The sequence below is a fragment of the Anolis sagrei genome, chromosome 2 (assembly GCF_037176765.1).
Source record: "Anolis sagrei isolate rAnoSag1 chromosome 2, rAnoSag1.mat, whole genome shotgun sequence".
Lineage (NCBI taxonomy): Eukaryota > Metazoa > Chordata > Lepidosauria > Squamata > Dactyloidae > Anolis > Anolis sagrei.
In genome coordinates, this window is record NC_090022.1 from 229,559,449 (window position 1) to 229,573,044 (window position 13,596).

Genomic DNA, 13,596 nt, shown 5'->3' on the forward strand with positions numbered 1-13,596 from the left:
CAAGAACAAAGAATACACAATGTATTGCCGAAGGCTTTCATGTCCGGAATCACTGGGTTGTTGTAAGTTTTTCAGGCTGTATGGCCATGTTCCAGAAGCACTTTCTCCTGATGGTTCACCTGCATCTATGGCAGGCATCCTCAGAGGTGGTGAGGTCACTCCCCATGTGGAGTGACCTCACAACTTCTGAGGATGCCTGCCATAGGTGCAGGTGAAACTTCAAGAGAATATACGTCTGGAACATGGCCATACAGCCTGAAAAACTTACAACAACCCAAAGAATACACAGTCAGCTCTGATACCAGAAATGACCTGGTGAAGCATCTCTAGTATGGTGCAGCTGCAAAATCTTCAGTTCTTCCACTGGCACAAAGTTATACATATTTTTCTACTTGTCCAATGCCAGTAGGAATGTTTAAAACACAACTGATCCCAATAGACTTACAGGTAAGACAGGGTCCCGCAATAGCAAATGATCAGGCGGAGTGCAACTATAACCTGTAGACCTACGATAGTCCAGATCTTAAGAGAATCAAGATCATGCAGGGCCCCTCCAGACAGGCCTTAATCCCAGGAGGAACTGGGTTATTTACATGCCCAACCACATCCCTGGGAGGTTGACTCAGAAGGGCATGCAGCCCCCTGCCCCCCAGCCTCTCTCCAAACTTACCTGAGAGGCCTGTCAGCAGTACAGGTCCCTTAGGTAAGTTTTTTTTGGAGAAAATTGGGAGCTGGGAGTGAGCATGTCATCCCGCTCCTTCGAACTGGGTCCAAAGAACTGGGACTGCTGTGGGTATTGACCCCTGGGATTGCAAAAGCAACTCTGAGATTAATCCCCACAGGGTCCTCTCCTGGAAAGATACAGACATTATCTTAAAATCTGGATTTTTCCAGGTGTCAAATTACTCTGGAGCAAATCCGTTTTTTCCAGGTTAATTCATTTTTACCTGAGGCATCATTTGGACCTTTGTCGCATTTCAAACAGACATTTCATTATTCCGCCACTTGTTATTTATTAAATGTGTATGACTGGACTTAATGTCAGGGGACTACCTTTTTACCTTTAGGTATGGATATTGGTTTGCATATTTATGTTTTGCCTTGTGTATATCCTTGGCAGTTGTTCCTTTCCTCTTTTTTTTTTTTGGTTTACAATACACATTATGAAACATCACTTTGGTGTTCTGTGGGGATTACTATGCCTGGTTTTTTTATATCTACATATAGTACATAATAAAGGACATGTGGGGCCAAATTTGATCTCAAAAGGATATTTCAGTGTTAAATGCTGAAATTGTTATAGTGCAACATTAATTAGAAGATAACTGGAATAATAGAATCATAGAGTTGGAAGAGACCTCATGGGCCATCCAGTCCAACTCCCTGCCTAGAAGCAGGAATATTGCATTCAAAGCACCCCTGACAGAAGGCCATCCAGCCTCTGTTTAAAAGCTTCCAAAGAAGTAGCCTCCACCACACTCCAGGGCAGAGAGTTCCACTGCTGAACAGCTCTCACAGTCAGGAAGTTCTTCCTAATGTTCAGATGGAATCTCCTTTCTTGTAGTTTGAAGCCATTGTTCCGCGTCCTAGTCTCCAGGGAAGCAGAAAACAAGCTTGCCCCCTCCTCCCTGTGACTTCCTCTCACATATTTATACATGGCTATCATATCTCCTCTCAGCTTTCTCTTCTTCAGGCTAAACATGCCCAGCAATTTAAGCCACTCTTCATAGGGCTTGTTCTCTAAGTGAAAAAACTACTTCTATTTATCTGCTGACAAGATTATTACATGCTGTCAAGAAAGGAGGAAGCACAAAGTATACCGGTAAGTGACCTCTCCCTTCTGAAATACCTGTTCTACACAAAATACAGTACTTTAAAATGACCATAAGAAACAGCTCCACCTCTATTAATATTCTAGCTCTGGAATGATAATTAACAGCAGGGTATTCAATTATTATTTTAATACTCAATACTCAGCATTGCTTGAGAGAATTATTAACCATTGTCAATGATTGCTCCGTTTCAACTGCTCTGGAGGATGAGTGATGAAACTTTCTTCATGTTGTATCTCAGCTTGTTTCCCCTTGAGGGAGCAGGCCTCTTCCAATGACTTATCTTATACTGTCATGGAGCCTGGAACACGGGCTGGGATGGGGACTTAAGTCCGTGACAGACATGGGTCGGATTTACACTGTTCTAAGGGCTCTGCTCTGTAGAAATGATAAAATAATGTCCCGCCACCCGTTTCTCCAAAATTTATATTTCTGTATGCTGCTTAGTCTAATATAGAATCACAGAGTTTGAAGAGACCATATCATGCGAGAATACACAAAGCACTCCAGACTGATGGCCATCCAGCTTCTGTTTAATGTGAATTTGGATCATCTCAAATGAACCTTTAAATGTTGGTGAAAATCCAATGAAAAAATAATTGTGGGTGTTCCTTTTCTCAAAGCAAATTTAATATATGGCAGATATTCTTTATTTTAAATCAGTTTATCCTAAAGATACTCTCCAGATTTGATGAAAAATCTTTTCATCCATGATGTGAAAAAAGAAACTTAATTTTATTGATACAGATAAGGTATGGCCACCAGATGGCAGCAGCTATATGCTTGTTTTTTGTTCATTCGTTCAGTCGCATCGGACACTTTGTGACCTCATGGACCAGCCCACACCAGAGCTCCCTGTCGACCGTCACCACCCCCAGCTCCTTCAGAGTCAAGCCAGTCACTTCAAGGATACCATCCATCCAGCTTGCCCTTGGTTAGCCCCTTCCTTTTTCCTTCCATTTTCCCCAGCATAATTGTCTTCTCTAAGCTTTCCTGTCTCCTCATGATGTGGCCAAAATAATTCATCTTTGCCTCTAATTTCCTTCCCTCCAGTGAGCTTGTTGTTGTTGTTCATTCGTTCAGTCGTCTGCGACTCTTCGTGACCTCATGGACCATCCCACGCCAGAGCTCCCTGTTGGCCGTCACCACTCCCAGCTCCTTCAAGGTCAGTCCAGTCACTTCAAGGATGCCATCCATCCATCTTGCCCTTGGTTGGTCCCTCTTCCTTTTGCCTTCCACTTTCCCCAGCATAATTGTCTTCTCTAGGCTTTGCTGTCTCCTCATGATGTGGCCAAAGTACTTCAACTTTGTCTCTAGTATCCTTCCCTCCAGTGAGCAGTCGGGCTTTATTTCCTGGAGGATGGACTGGTTGGATCTTCTCGCAGTCCAAGGCACTCTCAGAACTTTCCTCCAACACCACAGTTCAAAAGCATCTATCTTCCTTCGCTCAGCCTTCCCTAAGGTCCAGCTCCCACATCCGTAGGTTACTACAGGGAATACCATGGCTTTGACTATGCAGATCTTTGTTGCCAGTGTGATGTCTCTACTCTTTACTATTTTATCGAGACTGGACATTGCTCTCCTCCCAAGAAGTAAGCGTCTCCTGATTTCCTGGCCACAGTCTCAGGCTTTATTTCCTGAAGCATGGACTGGTTGGATCTTCTCGCGGTCCAAGGCACTCTCAGAACTTTCCTCCAGTACTACAGTTCAATGTATATGACTACACTGCTGAATTATTTGTCATGGCTCAATGTTGTGGAATCATAGTGGCTGTAGTTTTACAAGGTCTTTAGCCTTTTCTGCCAAAAAGTGCTGATGCCTCGCCAAAATACAATTCCCATAATCCCATAGCAATTAAAAGTGGTGACACTTCACAATCTCTGAGGATGCCTGTCATAGATGCAGGCAAAACGTCATGAGAGAATGCTTCTGGAACATGGCCATGCAGCCTGAAAAACTTACAACCACCCAATAACAAGTTTTGTTTACTGATAACATATTTAAAGATACAGGCACATTTCTTGGTGAGGGTTAAAAACTTCAGAGAGTTTGTATCTTGAATTTATAATCTTTAAGAGTTTCTTAATAAACTATGTTTTTTTATACCGCTCCCTTTAGTAAGAGTTTACTTTCATTATAAAGCACAAGCCCCAATAGTTTCTAACTTCCTAACATGAGCTTCTGCTTTCTGACAGACTTAGAATCATAGAATCAAAGAGTTGGAAGAGACCTCATGGGCCATCCAGTCCAACCCCCTGCCAAGAAGCAGGAATATTGCATTCAAATCACCCCTGACAGATGGCCATCCAGCCTCTGTTTAAAAGCTTCCAAAGAAGGAGCCTCCACCACACTCCGGGGCAGAGAGTTCCACTGCTGAACGGCTCTCACAGTCAGGAAGTTCTTCCTCATGTTCAGATGGAATCTCCTCTCTTGTAGTTTGAAGCCATTGTTCCGCGTCCTAGTCTCCAGGGAAGCAGAAAACAAGCTTGCTCCCTCCTCCCTGTGGCTTCCTCTGACATATTTATACATGGCTATCATATCCCCTCTCAGCCTTCTCTTCTTCAGGCTAAACATGCCCAGCTCCTTAAGCCGCTCCTCATAGGGCTTGTTCTCCAGACCCTTTATCATTTTAGTCTCTCTCTGGACACAATCCAGCTTGTCAATATCTCTCTTGAATTGTGGTGCCCAGAATTGGACACAATATTCCAGGTGTGGTCTAACCAGAGCAGAATAGAGGGGTAGCATTACTTCCCTAGATCTAGACACTATGCTCCTATTGATGCAGGCCAAAATCCCATTGGCTTTTTTTGACGCCACATCACATTGTTGGCTCATGTTTAACTTGTTGTCCACGAGGACTCCAAGATCTTTTTCACACGTACTGCTCTCAAGCCAGGCATCCCCCATTCTGTATCTTTGCATTTCGTTTTTCCTGCCAAAGCGGAGTATCTTGCATTTGTCACTGTTGAACTTCATTTTGTTAGTTTTGGCCCATCTCTCCAATCTGTCAAGATCGTTTTGAATCCTGCTCCTGTCCTCTGGAGTATTGGCTATCCCTCCCAATTTGGTGTCGTTTGCAAACTTGATGATCCTGCCTTCTAACCCTTCATCTAAGTCATTAATAAAGATGTTGAACAGGACCGGGCCCAGGACAGAACCCTGCGGCACTCCGCTCGTCACTTCTTTCCAGGATGAAGAGGAAGCCTTCTATACGCAGGCTCATTCAAGGCACAACATGCTTCTCTAACAGTCATTCCTCAACGGATATCATTCTCTGTCATCCTGTTTAAAACTGAACATTCTAAACTGTTACTCTTAGTCAAGTGACCTGCAGCCCCTCCCACTGCTTTAGGTATATAGAGATAAGGAAACTGAAAATTACAAATAAGACATATACTTCAGGTTATAAAACAACACATTATAAAAAAACAAACCAGAAGTTGAGAAGGTTGCTTCCTCCAACACAGAGTAGAATTTAGATACATGTTCACAAGATCTGCAGTAGACATTATCTGAGATTTTTTTTATTTTTAGATGTTTGTTGGAGACATATTTTCACACTGTACTTTTAGACCACCATGAATGATACTCATATGCTCTGGACTGATGACACTTTGTACTATTAGAATTATACTAATTATACTAACACTATGAACTGTTCAATGCATTTTAGTTGGATTTTTTCCAGAACCCCAGGTAACTACCTTTCCATTCATGACTGAGGATTATACTGGAGAAGCAGGTGTGTCATTTCCTCTGAAAACTTGAGGGAGTCATCGATTATCCAGTCCTTAGGTATCAAAGGAAGGACGTATTCTTCTTTGGGAGGAGTAATTGTGTCTGCAATCCCCAAACTGTATAAAGGTACCCTCCAAACTCCAGTAGTTCCAGGTTTCCTTTTCACCAGACCTTTAAATAACTTCCACTGCAGCTCCCTTAAGCTGGAAAATGTGATGTACTTTGGATCTGAAAAACAGAGAAAACATGAGATGCAAATGATTTTTAAGAAATCTTAAAAGTGGGGGAAGAGCAGAAATAGTGTTCAAAGAAAAGCTAGGACACATGGGATTCAGTGGCTACTATTAGAATTATACTAAATGGATTTTAAGTTAATGTTTTATTTACTATGTAATGTTTTTACTGTAATGTTTTGTATGTTGCCGGCGTCTAATTGTTGCCATTGTAAGCTGCCCTGAGTTCCCCCTCGGAGGTAGAGAAGGATGGGGCATAAATGTTTGAAATAATAAATAAATAAATAAATAACTTGCTGCCAAGAAGATGACTATCTGAGGATGCAAACCTAATCTTGGGAGATACTGTCAGTCCACCCAGTCTATGCCAATCTAGAACATCAGGCCATCTCATCCACCAACCATCACCAAACCTCCCATAAGAGAAGCTATTTTTTAACTCACTCTGATTGTTTCCTGTCGGGAATTCCCCTGTTTTCTGTGTGTTGTTCTTTATTTACTGTCCTGATCTTAGAATTTTTTTAATACTGGCTGCCAGATTTTGTTCATTTTCATTATTTCCTTCTTTCTGTTGAAATTGTCCACATGTCTTTCAGGACTAGTTATTGGTTAACACCACCCAATAAAGGATTCCCCCAGGCAAGAAGCAGCCAGACTTTTGAAGGTGAAAGGCCATTCAATGCTAATTAAGGGGGGCAATTGCAACATTCACACCTGCATCCAACAGATAAGAGCTCTTTCTCCCACCCTAGACATTCCAGAGAGAGATATAAACCTCATTTGTCTAATTTCCAACTGTCCTCATGACTGCTGAGGATGCTTGCCATTGATGTGGGTGAAACGTCAAGAGAGAATGCTTCTGGAACATGGCCATACAGCCTGGAAAACTTACAAGCCAGTGATTCCGGACATAAAAGCCTTTGACAGCTCTATTTTCATTTTTGGATGTTAACTATGAACCCCTTAAGCACAGTATTTTCACTTAGAATTACCCTAAACTAGGATCTGAACAGTCCTGTTCTCTAACATGTTTACTTATTTCTACTTGCATCTGCCAACCTTCTATTGTCTGCATTTTAAGCATCGGATGTTCTTCCGATTCAAGCCGAGTTATTTCTTTCTTCTTTCTGCGCTTCCGAGTAAAACGCTCAATCCTGCATTGTATCTCTCTTGAAAAACATAGGCTTTGGATGATGGATAATGGCAATGGATAACAATTCCTAATTAAAATAAAGTAAGGAAGCAAGCGTGTTGGTGTCAACTCTTCAAGATCAGCTTTCCATTGCTTTTTGCTTTTTGATATAAGCGGATATCTGGGATGTACAGGTTTGCAGATGGATTTAGAACGCGATTTCTTGCGGGTGTCTTTGTCTTCTCTTCTGTCTTTCAGAAAATCGAAATGTTCAGTTACAAAATCTTCTGCTCGAAGGCTTGCTAAGGAAATGCCACTAGATTTCTTGACCTCCAAGCGTTTCGCCTTCTCATGTCTTGCAGTCTTCTTCCAAGCTTTTAAAGTTGACCGGATAGCATGGAAAAGGGATGCATGGGACTCCAAAACATCCACCCCATAAAGGTGTGTCTCTTGTCCCCATTTTAGGCATTTGTGGGCCAGTAACAGTTCTGACACCTGGAGAAAGAAACAGACCCAGCATACTGACACTGATCTCGAATTGAAAGATATAATAGCTTATCAACTTATTGTTTGAGTTATGGATCCGCTTGGTAACTAACTACAAAGACTTAGAAGAAAAGTACATAATAAAGTTTATACTCAAGCTAATAATGCCTAGAAGGAAAATGTATTCAATATAAGATAGCAAAGTCAGTTAGCAATGACAGCAGTCACTGAAGAGTTTCAAAAGCTATCTCGTGTCCTTTGTGTCCTTGTTGCAAAGATTGTGTCTTCAGAAATATTATGATAAACTCTGGCTTGCTGGTAATAAGCTGTGAGCTGGTGCATAAAACTCTTTTTCTCCTTCTCATCCCCAGCCATTAGCACTACCAACTAAACTAACCAAAATGGGAGTGCAACAAAGTTTCAGAATTAAAGCCCATACACAGATGGCTACATAGTAGTTGGGGGGAAATCACAAAGGCTCCACCTACACTGCCATATAATTCAGTTGGAAAATGCATTATATGGTCAGTGTCAGGCATGTAGCCGGGAAGGGGGGGGGGGGGGCGCTTGAGGGGCTTCAGCCCCCCCCCCCCCCCCAAATTCTCATGGTGGTTCGCAAAAAGGCCTTGCCGGTGCATTATTTAAACTGTTATGTTTATTCATATCATGATCTGATCACCATACTCAATATATCCCATATGCATGGGGGTATTGGGGTAATGATACAAAAGGTTTGCTAGGCTAGACCCTCTTTCACTCAGCCCCCCCCGAAACCCCCCTGAAATTTTTTTAGCCCCCCCCCCCCCCCCCGAAACGAAATCCTGGTTACAGGCCTGGCCAGTGTAGAGTCATATAATGCAATTTAACTGCATTGATCTGCATTATATGAATCTAGGTAAAAGCAGAGGCGGTCCTAGGTAATTTTCAATGGTAAGCAAACAGTATTTTGGCGCTCCCCAACCAATCACTGATATATATTTTCTGTTTGTCGTGGGAGTTCTGTGTGCCATATTTGGTTCAATTCCATCATTGGTGGAGTTCAGAATGCTCTTTGATTGTAGGTGAACTATACATCCCAGTAACTACAAGTTGTATATGTCAAGGTCTATTTTTCCCCAAGAGCGCCTCAAGAGCGCCCCTGGGCAGAATCAACTATACTGCAAATGCTTACTTTGCCTAATGGGTTGAGCCGCCCCTGGGTAAAGGCAAAGCTAAAGGTTTTCCCCTGACATTAAGTTCAGTCGTGTCCTACTCTGGGGGTTGGTGCTCATCTCCATTTCTAAACCGAAGAGCCAGCTTTGTCCATAGACACCTCCAAGGTCATATGGCTGGCATGACTGCATGGATCACTGTTACCTTCTCGCAGGAGCAGTACCTATTGATCTACCCACATTTGCATGTTTCTGAACTGCTAGGTTGGCAGAAGCTGGGGCTGATAGTGGAAGCTCATGCCACTCCTTGGATTCAAACCTGTGACCTTTCGGTCAACAAGTTTAGCAGCTCAGCGGTTTAACCCACTGCACCACTGGGGGCTCCTATATGAATCTACACTGACTATATAATGCAGGTTTAAACTGCATTATATGGCAGTGTAGATGAGGTCAAAGGACTTTATGTAAGAGCTAACATGGCAATAGTTAAAATAGTTAAAAAGCAAGGCTAATATAGCAAGGCTAAAATGCGAGAGGTTGCAAGATACAAACTGCCAAGCTCTTTTCCCAGAGTTAATCACTCACCTTGCAGTTGAAAGGAAGTAATTCACTCTTCTCCCCATTATTTGTTGGTTCATCTTCTTTAAGTTGACTCATTGCAGCTGCTCTTTGCTGGCAAAGCAAAACAATTCAATTCTGGTGGTAAGTGGAGAAAAAGAGATGTGCAACATTGATTAGTTTTGGAAAACAAAACAAAACAAAAAAGAATGAAAAGAGGAAAGTCTGCGGATTGAATCAATGCATTTCAGTCTTCCTTACAATCCTATAGTAACCAGCTAACCATGTATCATGTACAATTAGCAGCATGAATATCCATGGAAAGTATTCCCAAATTCATCAGGTGCAATGAGCCAAGAGCCCAGGTAAGTCTGTTACGTTAGATCAGTGGTTCTCAACCTATGGGTCCACAGATGTTTTGATCTTCAACTCCCAGAATACCTAACAGCTGGTAAACTAGCTGGAATTTCTGGGAGTACTAGACCAAAAACACCTGGGGACCCACAATTTGAGAACCATTGTGTTAGATGGAGGTCTACAGTGATATTCTTAAATGTAAATGGAGCATATGAAAAAAAGTGAATAAAATGTCTAGAACAGCTTGACTGCTGCAGTTTCACTTCACTCTAACAACTGAGGCCTCTTCCACACAGCTGAACAAAATCCCACATTTTCTGCTTTGAACTGGAATATATGGCAATGTGGACTCAGATAACCCAGTTCAAAGCAGATATTGTGGAACTTTCTGCCTTGATATTCTGGGTTATATGACTGTGTGGAAGGGCCCTCATATAATCCAGTTCAAGGCAGATAATCAGGGATCAGATCCTATGCTATAAGGCAGTGTAGATTCAGCCTACGACTGACCCAAGATCCACCAATCATGGCTGAACCTGGATCACTCCAATGAAGAGGAGAATTAATGCAGTACGAGACCACTTTGGCTCCTTCCATACCGCTCCCAGGATCTGATCCCAGAATAAAGGTAAAGGTTTCCCCTTGACATTGAGTCAAGCCCTGTCTGACTTTGGGGCTCCACTGCATTTCTAAACCAAAGAGCCGGCATTGTCCATAGACATCTCCAAGGTCATGCGGGCAGTGCGACTCTGTTACCTTCCTGCAGAAGCAGTACCTGTTGATCTACTCACGCATATTTTCAAACTACTAGGTTGGCAGAAGCTGGACCTAATAGTGGAAGCTCACCCCACTCCCGAGATTTGAACTGCCAACTTTTTTGTCAGCAAACTTAGCAGCTCAGTGCATTAACCCGCTACGCCACCAGGGTGCCCCTAGATTATCCACTTTAAACTGGATTATGATTGTATGTGAACTACACTGCCAGATAATCTGGTATGAGAAGAGACTCTGGGGTCAGAGGCTGGGATATAGGGGCAGTGTGGACGGAGCCCTACACTGACATTTAAAATCCAGATTATCTGTTTTGAACTGGATTATATAGTAGTGTAGACCCATATAATCCAGTTCAAAGCCGTTAACCTGGAAAAACTGGATTATATGGCAGAGTAGAAGGAGCCTTACGCTGGATCTACACTGCCATATAATCGAGATTATCAAAGCAGATAATCCACATTATCTGCTTTGAACTGGATTATATAAATCTGCACTGCCATATAATCCAGTTCAACACAGATAATATGGAAGTCTACACTGCCATACAATCCAGTTTGACACAGATGATCTGGAAGTCTACAATGCCATATAATCCAGTTCAAAGCAAATAATGTGGACTATCTACTTGGATAATCTGGATGGTATGGCAGTGGAGATCCAGCCTAAATCGATTTGCAGGTAGAATGAATGCAGTTTGACACAACTTTAACTGTCATGGGATCCTGGGAGCTGTAGTTTAGGGAGGTCCCAGCACTCGTGGGCAGAGAAAGCTCAAGACCATGTGAAAGGACACCCCCCCCCCCCCCCCGCCCAGCATGGAACCAGGGTAGTGAAGGGGCCTTAGTTCTCCTGCGCCAGACCCAAGGAGGGCAGAGAGATGGAGACGGATCTCCTCCTGCCTGCACAGAGAGGGAAAGCGGCAAAGCTAGAGACAGACCTTCTGGGAGAGCTGCGCCTGGCATTACATCGCCTTGCCTTGCCTTGGTGGGCTTTTCAGGGGGCGGCCCTTTCCGCAGGAGCTCTTTATCGCGTCACAGCGCCACCCCAAAAGCCCCTTTACTTTGGGGAGGGAGGGGTTGGGGAAGAGGAGGAGGGGGGTTGTTGTTCCCAAGCGCCCTCCAGCCGACCTTTGCATAGCGTGACCTCCAAGCCCCCCCCCCCTCACTCATCCACAATCCTTGCACACACACAAACTCTTTTCAGTCTTCAAGTCGTTTCTGAATTAGGGTCACCCTATCGCTGGATTTTCTTTGGGAAGATCTTCCTTTCCTCTCAAGGGCAAAGTGTGACTTAGAGGTTTCCCTGGCTATTTGGGGATTTGAACCCCGGTCTCCATTCGCAGGCATGGGCAAACTAACTTGGTGGCCGCATGCTAGCACTCCCTGCCAGGAGGACTGGCTGCCCAGTGATGGAAAGGAGGAAGGGAAAGATGGAAGGACGAAAGGGTAGGGAAGGATGGAAGGAGAAAAAAGGAGAGAGGGAGGAAAGAAGGAAGGAAGGAAAGACAAAAAGGAAGAAAGGAAGGCTGAAAGGGAAGGGAGGAAAAAGAGAAGGGAGGAAGAGAAGGTGGAAGGATAAAGGAAAAAGGAAGGAAAGACAAAAGGGAAAGAAGGAGAAAAAGAGGGAAGGAAGGAAGTGTGGAAGGAAAGGATGGAAGGAGAAAGAGGTAAGGAGGAAGGAAAGAGATAAGAAAAGACAAAAGGGAAGGAAGAAAAAAGAGAAGGGAGGAAAGATGGAGGAAAAAGAAAGGAAAGACAAAAGGGAAGTGAGAGGGAAGGAAGAAAGGGTGAAAGGGAAGGGTGGAAGGAGAAAGGGAGGGAAGAAGGAAGGAAAGAGATAAGGAAGGAAAGACAAAAGGGACGGAGGGAAGGAAAGGAAGTAGGAAGAGAGGGAAGGAAGAGTGGAAGGAAAGGATGGAAGGAGCAAGAGGGAGGTAAGGAAGGAAAGATAAGGAAGGAATGACAAAAGGGGTGGGAGGAAGGGAAGAAAGAAGGAAGGATGAAAGAGGGGGAATGGAAGGAAGGGAAGGATAAAAGAGAGAAGGAAGGAAGGAGAGAGAGGGAAGGAAAAAAGGGTGGAAGGGAAGAATGGAAGGAGAAAGAGGGAGGTAAGGAGGAAGGAATGAGATAAGGAAGGAAAGACAAAAGGGAAGGAAGAAGGAAAGAGAAGGAAGGAAGGATGAAAGGGGGAATGGAAGGATGGATAGAAGGAAGGGAAGGATAAAAGAGAAGAGAGGCAAGACAAAAGGGAAGAAAGGAAGGAGAAAGAGAGGGAAGGAAGGATGAAAGGGTAGAAGGGAAAGGGAAAGAGGGAGGGAAGAAGGAAGGAAAGAGAGAAGGAAGGAAGGATAGATAGGATGGTGACAGAGGAGGGCCTGAGAAAATAGCCCAAGGGGCCAGGCCTGGGTTTGCCCATACCTGCCATTAGGATAGGCAATAGAATACTTGGTCAGGTCAAAGGCAGCAGGACAAGAAGACCACATGGAGATGGATAGTCCTGAGCAGGAGAGGGTGGGGTGACTTGTAGGGCTCTCAGGCTGGATCTACATTGCCATATTTGAATCCAGATTACACTGTGTAACAGGATTTTTGTTCCTGGGTTAATAAATGTCATTTCCTCATTGGTTGTATCATAAAAACATGCAAAAAGTTTATTAAAGTGCCAAAAAAAAAATTCAGGACATCCTGTGGGCACATTTTGCTATGATTTTTCAGTGAATATCTCATTGGGTCTCAACCAAATCAACATAAGTTTATGGCAGCCACAAAAATTATATTTCTGGAGTATAACAATTACTTTCAAAGTAAGTACTGCACAATTAAAAGTAAGTACTGTACAATTCAAACCCGGAAGATTTTTTTTCAAGTTTTGTTGCATAGTTTAATACTTAGGCAAAAGGCAGCAGGACAAGAGGACCACATTAAGATGGAAAGTCTGCAGCAGGACATGATGAGGTGACTTGTAGGTCTCTAGGTTGGATCTATACTGCCATATAATCCAGTTCAAAGCAAATAATCTGGATTCAGAAACAGGATTATATGGCAGTGTAGATGGGGCATCTTTCATTGGGTCACCATAAATTGAAGCCAATTAGATGTCTCCCGAGCCATTGCCTAAATGCTCAAACCACAACACCACACTGGAACAAGCCTTCCTACTATTTTCCTACTGCCTTTTATCTTACCAAGCATTTATTTTTCTTTGAGAGTGAATCAAGTCATGATACGGCTAAAGTGTGACAGTTTGGTTATCTTGGCTTCTAACTTTATTTGCTCTTGAACCCATTTATTTGTCTTTTTAGCAGGACACGGTATTCATAGAACTCTTCTTCAGTG

At 43.2% G+C, this 13,596-nt stretch overlaps 1 long non-coding RNA gene across 1 annotated transcript; it reads right to left on the reverse strand.

Moving 5' to 3' along the window:
* Window positions 1-5,350: 5,350 nt before the first annotated feature.
* On the reverse strand, window positions 5,351-11,325 carry LOC132765394 (uncharacterized). The gene is made up of 3 exons (XR_010909469.1): window positions 11,199-11,325; window positions 9,158-9,268; window positions 5,351-5,798 (listed from the first exon to the last, which is right to left on the reverse strand). It is a non-coding gene; the product is annotated as an uncharacterized lncRNA (long non-coding RNA).
* Between the last annotated feature and the right edge of the window lie 2,271 nt (window positions 11,326-13,596).